The sequence below is a fragment of the Triticum urartu genome, unplaced genomic scaffold (assembly GCF_056163025.1).
Source record: "Triticum urartu cultivar PI428250 unplaced genomic scaffold, HENAU_Tu73 scaffold1500, whole genome shotgun sequence".
NCBI lineage: Eukaryota > Viridiplantae > Streptophyta > Magnoliopsida > Poales > Poaceae > Triticum > Triticum urartu.
The window spans coordinates 12,501-22,222 of NW_028259967.1; positions in this window are offsets into that span (position 1 = coordinate 12,501).

Sequence of the window (9,722 nt, forward strand, 5' to 3'; positions counted from 1 at the left end):
GGGATAGCGGACGTAAAGCTATTGAACTTAGGTATGCTCTTTCCTTTTGTCGAAGTGGAATCGTAGAACAGAATGTGATACGATGAGATAGAATGCAATAGAAATAGAAACAAGGATAGCGAACGGGTTACCTACTCCTAAGGGTCAAAGCAAGCCCTTTAATTCAATTCTTTATTCTTACATTAAAATTCTTACATTAAAGAATGAATAAAATCTCCCCAAGTAGGATTCGAACCTACGACCAGTCAGTTAACAGCCGACCGCTCTACCACTGAGCTACTGAGGAACAAGGGGGGATTCGACCTCCTAGAGTTCAACTCCCGCTCTCAACCCATGAACAATATGAGTCCGAAGCTTCTTTCGTAACTCCCATAATTTCTTCGTAGTGGCTCCGTTCCATGCCTCATTTCATAGGGAAGCCCAAAGTGGCTCTATTTCATTCTATTTCACTTCCTAGCACTTCCTATCATTTAATATCCATCCCTTTGGTCTTATTGACATAAGAGATGTCATTTATAGTCTATCTCTTTCTATATATGGAAAGTCAAGAAATTCTCATCGAAACATCGAGAAATTGTGCATATAGAAAACTCTAAAGAAAGAAAAAAAGGAGACCCATGCCATGATTTTCAAATCTTTTCTATTTAGTAGTCTAAGTTTCTCGATGAGGATAATTAATTCGGTCGTTGTGGTCGGACTCTATTATGGATTTCTGACTACATTCTCCATAGGTCCCTCTTAGATCTTCTTTCTCCAATCTTGGATTAGGGAAGAAGGAGATATTCGCGACTACTGGCGATTTCATTATGGGGCAGCTCATGATCTTCATATCGATCTATTATCCACCTCTGTATCTATTCTTTCTTAGCTAAACAGGTGGAAGATCTATCCAATTTGGTTATATTATATCATGGACTCGAAAAACGGATCTGAATTTGACTGAAATGCACGATCTTCACAGGTATCACTTTTCACGATACCTAAAAGGTGGAATAGCGATTTTCGAACCATTTCCTATAAGAGAATGGTTTCCATTACTTTGAGAAATGGATTCTTATATCAAACTATAGCTATTGCATTAAAGAAGAAAAGAAACTAATAGAAGTCGAAGACGCGGAATGATAGTGAATAGAGAGAAAGATTCTTCTGATTTTCTTGTTTCTATCTACTAGACGCCGTAGAGAATTGAGAATTTTCATGTCTTTCAATTCTCGTACTCGTAATTGGAAAGTTATGGAAGGAGACCCATCATTTTGCAATGAAAACAACATATAAAACTCTGGACAATTTCGAAATCAGGCCAAGCGTCTTAATACATATGCAAAAAAATTCATTATTGGCCCACCATTGATTAGAAGATTTAGCTTGTATGAATCGCTATTGGTTTGATACGAATAATGACAATCGTTTCAGTATGTTAAGGATACAGATGTATCCACAATTCATTTAGAGTTACTTAATAGTCTATTTCTTATACCATATCTCTATCCCGTGAAATTCTCGAGCCAAAAGATGGATGCATATGCTGTGTTTCATTTTGCTAAATGATATCAATTAAATGGTGTATCAATTCCATAAATTGCATATAGCAATAAATAAATCAGCAAAATTCTTTCTAATATTTTAGATAGAAGAAACATTTCTTCTATCTAAAATATTAGAAAGAATGTACCCTTCTATCCAAATCCAATTTGCATCGATAAAATAAATCCAAATTCCAGTAGTAGATGAATAATTGCAAATTTGTGTGTGTACGAGATTAGAATAACTTCAAAATAACTGACATAATTTTGTATTTTTCCTGATCAGAAAAATACATGAAAAAGAAAGGAGGTAGAAAAATTTTTGGATTTATGGTTAAAGAAGAAAAAGAAGAAAACAGGGGTTCTGTTGAATTTCAAGTATTCAGTTTCACCAATAAGATACGGAGACTTGCTTCACATTTGGAATTACACAAAAAAGATTTTTCATCGGAAAGAGGTCTACGAAGACTTTTGGGAAAACGTCGACGTTTGCTGGCTTATTTGGCAAAGAAAAATAGAGTACGTTATAAGAAATTAATCGGTCAGTTGAATATTCGGGAGCAGTAATTTAATCGTTCAAATTTTTTTCTTGTTTTATTATTTTTTTAGTAGTCTTATAGTAGTCTTAGATTTTTCATTTTGATGAGCCTCGCTTTGAGGAATTCATGGAATAATCCATTTTCATGGAATAATGAATTAAGGAAGAAAGGATATGAGTCTACCGCTTACAAGAAAAGATCTCATGATAGTCAATATGGGCCCTCAACACCCATCAATGCATGGTGTTCTTCGACTGATCGTTACTCTCGATGGTGAGGATGTTATTGATTGTGAACCCATATTAGGGTATTTACACAGAGGAATGGAAAAAATCGCGGAAAACCGAACTATTATACAATACTTACCTTATGTAACAAGGATATAGAGAGATTGTAGAAAGGGGATAGGATAGTTATTTTTGCAAGAGACTTGTTGTAAATTCCTTAACTTAAGAAAGAAAAAAGAATAAAAACACAGATACATAACATAAAAAAAAGAATAAATAAGACGAGATTCGACCTCCCCCTACATATTTAATTTCCTCTCCTATACAAAAACTAGCAAGACCCACTCCATTGGTAATTCCATCAATAACACCCTTATCAAAAAACTCCGTGAGTTCGGTTAACCCTCTTATACCGAGGGTAAAGACCCTAGTATAGAAAATATCTATATAACCACGATTATATGACCAACTGTATATATTTTTTTTTACTTGATCTAAAAATTCTTTTTTAGGATTTCCTTTGTAAAAAGAGTTTATTAAATCCAAATTCTGAAAAAAAGAATAAGCGGATCCATAGAAGATATATGCTATGAATAAACCAAAGATAGCTAGACTTACAGAAGAAATTGCATTAGTAATAAATTCATATGAATTTACAAAAGAATTAGAACTTTCCTGGGTAAAGTTTATTGAGGGAGTTAACCACTTTGATAATATGGTTAACTCTGCTATTCCATTACCAATTCCTCCATTATCAAAAGAGATTCCTATGAATCCAATGAACAAAGTGAAAAGTAGTAATATAAGAAGAGGAAATAACATAGTATTTCCCGTTTCATGCGGATAGGCAAAAGTTTTTTTAGCCCCAAAAGACGTAGTAAAGGATCCTATCCTATTTCTTGTATTACCTTGAATTTTTGGTATATTTTGTGAAAAAAAAGAAACTCCACTCTTCGTTGTTGATAAAACGAAATCCCTATTCACTCCTTTGGGTATCCTTTTTCCCCATAAGGATATTGAATACAAGGAACTCTCTTTAGTGCTACTGTAATTTTGAAAATGAACACGCAAATACCCATCAAATGTAAGTAAATATATCCGAAACATATAAAAGGCAGTTAATCCTGCAGTAAAGGAGGCTATTATTCCAAAAAAGGGCGAATACAACCAACTATTACTAAGGATTTCATCTTTGGACCAGAAGCAAGCAAGAGGTGGAATACCACAAAGAGAAAGTGTACCCCATAAAAAAGTAGTTCTTGTGATTGGAATGTATTTTCTTAAACCGCCCATAAGAACCATATTTTGACTTTTATCTGGTGAATATCCAACAAGAGGTTCCATTGAATGAATAACGGATCCGGATCCCAAGAACAATAAAGCTTTTGAATAAGCATGAGTGATCAAATGGAATAAAGCAGCTTGATAAGAACCTATACCTAGAGCTAACATCATATAACCCAATTGAGACATTGTAGAATAGGCTAAGCTTCTTTTAATATCTCTCTGAGCAAGAGCTAAAGTAGCTCCTAAGAATAGTGTTATTGTACCTACTAAAGAAATAAAACTCATTATCAAAGGTAAAGATATGAAAAGAGGAAGAAGTCGAGCTAGAAGAAAAATTCCCGCAGCAACCATAGTTGCTGCGTGTATAAGAGCCGAAATAGGAGTGGGCCCTTCCATAGCATCGGGTAACCATACGTGAAGAGGGAATTGTGCGGATTTCGCAACTGCACCAAGGAATAATAAAAAAGCACACAAAGTAGTAAGTAAAGAGTTAATTCCATTATTAGGAATCCAGTTATTAGCTATTTTGAACAAATCCCTAAACTCTAAACTACCTGTTATCCAAAAAAAACCTAAAATTCCTAATAATAGACCAAAATCCCCTACACGATTAGTTACAAAAGCTTTTTGACAAGCACTCGCTGCGATTGGTCGTGTAAACCAAAAGCCTATCAATAAATAAGAACACATTCCCACGAGTTCCCAAAAAAAATAAATTTGTATCAAATTGGAGCTAGTAACCAATCCCAACATGGAAGTATTGAAAAAACTTATATAAACAAAAAATCTCAAATATCCTTCATCGTGAGACATATAACCATCACTATAAATAAGAACCAGGATTCCTACAGTAGTAATTAGTATTAACATAATAGAAGTAAGTGGGTCAATCAAGTATCCAAATTCTAAAGAAAAATCATTATTGACGGTCCAAGACCATAGATATTGATAGATCGAACTTCCATTTATTTGTTGAATAGACAGTTGAACTGAGAATACCATAGCTATACTTAAGAGTAAAACACTAGGAAAAGCCCATATGCGACGAAGATTTTTTGTTGCTGTCGGAATAAGAATAAGGCCAAATCCCATTGACATAATAACTGGAAGTGGGAGAAGAGGGATTACCCATGCATATTGATATGTATGTTCCATAAGAAAAGAAATTGCAATTTTTACTTCAATTTTTACTTCAATTTTTCTATAAAATTGTTTCCGATTCACCAAACCAATTCTTATCTCTTTCTGAAAGAATAAATAAAAAGAATAAGAAAAAATACTGAAATTCTTAATTTTTCCAAAATTTATCTCATTGAAATAATTAAAAATTAAGAATGGGTTTAGTTGGTTAAATTAAAAAAGTTAATAAAATAACTAGGTAACGAAGTTATTTTATTAACTAAATAAAGATATTTATAAAAATAAAAAAAAAAAAGTGGAATCATTTTACTTTCTATTCATAATTCATTTTTATATTTCTTTAAAACAAAGATGAAACAGCTCTCTTGTTCCATAATTAACTGATTGAGTGAATTCCAATGAAAACCTATGTTTATAAGAAATTATCGAATAGTCCTTACTTCATATAGAACTAAAATTCTAATGACTATAAATTACCTAAGTTTTAGAATGTCTTGTTTAAGAGACTCAGTATTTTTTGTTTTGATTGGAATTCCTTTCCTTTATGGAATACCATTCTGAACTTAATTAACTATTTTCATTTTCCCTTCTTTTTATCCCCCCGTCTTATCTTATATGGGGGATAGGCTTCCATACCATATATCTATATATGGAGTATACTTGATATATAAATAGATATAAATAGATTTAAATGAGAAACCCTTCTATATATTCTATATTATTAAAAAAAAAGTATAAAATATATAAAGAAAAAATGTTAAAAAATTCTTGTTGTCTTATCCGCATTAGACAAAATGAAGTAAAAAATAATTCAAAATTTAAGTATCTTTCAGTATCTAAGTATAAATACTAATAAAAAGAAGAAAGAAGGATTGATTTGCAGCAATAGATGTCTTTCACATACAACTAGAAAAAAGTAATTTCCTTTTTGAATGGCAGTTCCAAAAAAACGTACTTCAATGTCAAAAAAGCGTATTCGTAAAAATATTTGGAAGAAAAAGACTTATTTTTCCATAGTACAATCTTATTCTTTAGTAAAATCAAGATCATTTTCGAGCGGTAATGAGCATCCAAAACCAAAGGGTTTTTCTGGGCAACAAACAAATAATAAGATTTTGGAATAATATGAATTGACTTATCAAAAAAGAATTCCAATTATTTAATAATTTGGATTCTTCTTTGAATGTACTTTTATGTGTCGAATTACTCGGTACAATATTCTTAGAACAAAAAACCCCTCTTATCTTATATATACAAGAAAAAAAAAGTTTTGTTTGGTATACTGTGTGCTAAGTATTCTTTTCCTATCAATGAACTTTTCATAATTTTCCTAATAGAATCCTCATATTCTATTAGGAAAATTATGAAAAGTGGAGTATTCTTACAATAGGACTTACAACTTCCACCTATCTTCTCCAAAATCATAAGGTTAGTAAATCTTATTAATAAGAGCATAAAGACTTTCATTCTAGAAATTTTTAAAAAATCCAAAAAGCCTTTTCTATTTATCCATTTTATTTTAATTTCATCATTAAATAGAAACCCTTTTGGATTTTTTTCATTGTATTGAAAGAATTTTCAAAATGTAAAGGGGAAATTAATTAGAAAAAATTAGTTCTATAATTGCAAGTTAGAAAAAAGAAGTTCCAACTCTTTCAAGCAGTGTTTGTGTTTCTATTGGGCAAAGCAAGAGTTTATTGTAAAAAAAAAAAATGGAAACGATACTACCAAACGAAGTCTATTTTAATGAAAACTCTAATGTTCCTAAATTTTATGGACTTTCCCAATATCGACGATTCCCAAGATAATAGCTATTATTCTTTTAAGTTACCTATTATTTGAAGTTAGCCGCCATGGTGAAATTGGTAGACACGCTGCTCTTAGGAAGCAGTGCTCAAGCATCTCGGTTCGAATCCGAGTGGCGGCATTCTTGAAAAAGAATACAATAGATTAGAAATCAATTCGAAATTTACAATTTTGTAATGGGACCTTCCCCTTATGCTATTTGCAACTTTAGAACATATACTAACTCATATCTCTTTCTCAACGATTTCAATTGTGATTACGATTCATTTTATAACCTTATTAGTTCGTGAACTTGGAGGATTACGCGATTCGTCAGAAAAAGGAATGATAGTTACTTTTTTCTCTATAACAGGATTCTTAGTTTCTCGTTGGGCTTCCTCGGGACATTTTCCATTAAGTAATTTATATGAGTCATTGATCTTCCTTTCATGGGCCCTGTATATTCTTCATACCATTCCTAAAATACAGAACTCTAAAAATGATTTAAGCACAATAACTACGCCAAGTACTATTTTAACGCAAGGCTTTGCCACATCGGGTCTTTTAACTGAAATGCATCAATCCACGATACTAGTACCTGCTCTACAATCTCAGTGGTTAATGATGCATGTCAGTATGATGTTATTAAGCTATGCAACTCTTTTGTGCGGATCCTTATTATCTGCCGCTATTCTAATCATTAGATTTCGAAATAATTTCCATTTCTTTTCTAAAAAGAAAAAAAATGTTTTAAATAAAACATTTTTCTTTAGTGATATTAAATATTTTTATGCAAAAAGAAGTGCTTTAAAAAGAACCTCTGTCCCTTCATTTCCAAATTATTACAAATATCAATTAACGGAGCGTTTGGATTCTTGGAGTTATCGTGTCATTAGCCTAGGATTTACCCTTTTAACCGTAGGTATTCTTTGTGGAGCAGTATGGGCTAATGAGGCCTGGGGATCCTATTGGAATTGGGATCCTAAGGAAACTTGGGCATTTATTACTTGGACCATATTCGCAATTTATTTACATAGTAGAACAAATCCAAATTGGAAGGGTACGAATTCTGCACTTATAGCTTTGATAGGATTTCTTATAATTTGGATTTGTTATTTTGGTATAAATCTATTAGGAATAGGCTTACATAGTTATGGTTCGTTTACATTAACACCTAAATGATTACATAAAATAAAACCTTCATGAAATGAAGGTTTTTACTTTTATGTTTTATTTGAGAACCCCTTGAACGCCTTATCAAAGGGTTCTCAAAAATTCGAGATAGATCTAATTATACTTTTTTACTTATTTCTGCATTATATACTTTTTTACTTATTTCTGCATTAATAGAGCAGACGAGTAAAAAAAAGCAAACCTATTTAGGATAATAATTGGATAAGAGAGCCTCTACCCTGTCAACGGATAGGGAGAGAACAAAATCTGGATAAATACCAATTCCTATTACTGGTAAAAAGATACAGATTAAAATAAAGAGTTCTCGTGGTCCAGAATCCACAAAATTTGCGTTTGGAACATTAAATAGCTTGTATCCATAGAACATCTGGCGTAACATAGATAATAAATAAATAGGAGTTAATATCATTCCAATTGCCATTACAAAAGTAATTAGTGTTTTTGGCATTAACAGAAATTTTGGACTAGTAATTAGTCCAAAAAATACTACTAATTCTGCGACAAAACCACTCATTCCTGGTAAGGCAAGAGAAGCCATTGAAAAGCTACTAAACATGGTAAAAATTTTAGGCATTGGGATAGATATTCCCCCCAGTTCTTCGAGATAAACAAGACGCATTCTATCAGAAGCGGTTCCTGCCAAGAAAAAAAGTGTAGCACCAATAAATCCATGGGATAATATTTGTAAAATAGCTCCATTGAGTCCAATGTTGGTTATGGAACCAATTCCTATAATTATGAAACCCATGTGAGATACAGAGGAATAAGCTATTCTTTTTTTGAAATTTCGTTGACCAAGAGAAGTTGAAGCTGCATAGATTATTTGGATCGCTCCTATTATTACTAACCAGGGCGAAAATAGATAATGAGCATGAGGTAACAATTCCATGTTGATCCGAATCAATCCATATGCTCCCATCTTTAATAATATTCCCGCTAAAAGCATACATGTACTATAATGTGCTTCCCCATGGGTATCTGGTAACCACGTATGTAGGGGTATAATCGGCAATTTGACAGCATAAGCAATAAGGAAGCCAAAATATAAAAGTATTTCCAAGGTTGCAGGGTATGATTGATTAATTAATCTTTCCAAATCTAATCCTGGTTCGTTGGAACCATATAAGCCCATACCCAGAACTCCGATTAAGAAAAAAATGGAACCGCCTGCAGTATACAAAATAAACTTTGTAGCTGAATATAGACGCCTCTTCCCCCCCCACATGGATAAAAGTAAGTAAACAGGAATTAATTCTAACTCCCACATGATAAAAAAAAGTAAAAGGTCTCGCGAAGAAAATAATCCTATTTGACCACTATACATTGCGAGCATCAGGAAATAGAATAATCGCGAATTCCGTGTAATTGGCCAAGCTGCTAAAGTAGCTAAAGTAGTGATAAATCCTGTCAATAAAATAGATCCTAATGAAAGTCCATCGATTCCCAATCTCCAGTGGAAATCGAAGACATCTATCCATTTATAATCCTCCTTTAATTGGATTAAGGGATCCTCCAGTTGGAAATGATAACAGAACGCATAAGTCATTAGAAGGAATTCTAATAAACAAATAGATATAGTATACCACCTAACGACTTTGTTTCCCTTATGAGGTAAAAAGAAAATTAATGAACCTGCAAATATCGGCAAAACAACAAGTATTGTTAACCAAGGAAAATAACTCATGATAAAGTGATAAAGACAAGATACGTTTTGACCAGAAAAGCCCGTGCTCGATTATTTCGAGCACAGGCTTCTTCGGTAAAGAGGAATCAGACGATTCGAGTGAAGTTTTTTGTAACGTATCAATAAGATAGAGCCATGCTACGTGTTGTTTCAGGCCCTAAATAAACGCGGACACTTAAAAAATCTGTCGGGCAGGCAGATTCACATCTCTTACAACCCACACAATCTTCGGTTCTCGGCGCGGAAGCAATTTGCTTGGCTTTACATCCATCCCAGGGTATCATTTCTAATACATCTGTTGGACAAGCTCGTACACATTGAGTGCATCCTATACATGTATCGT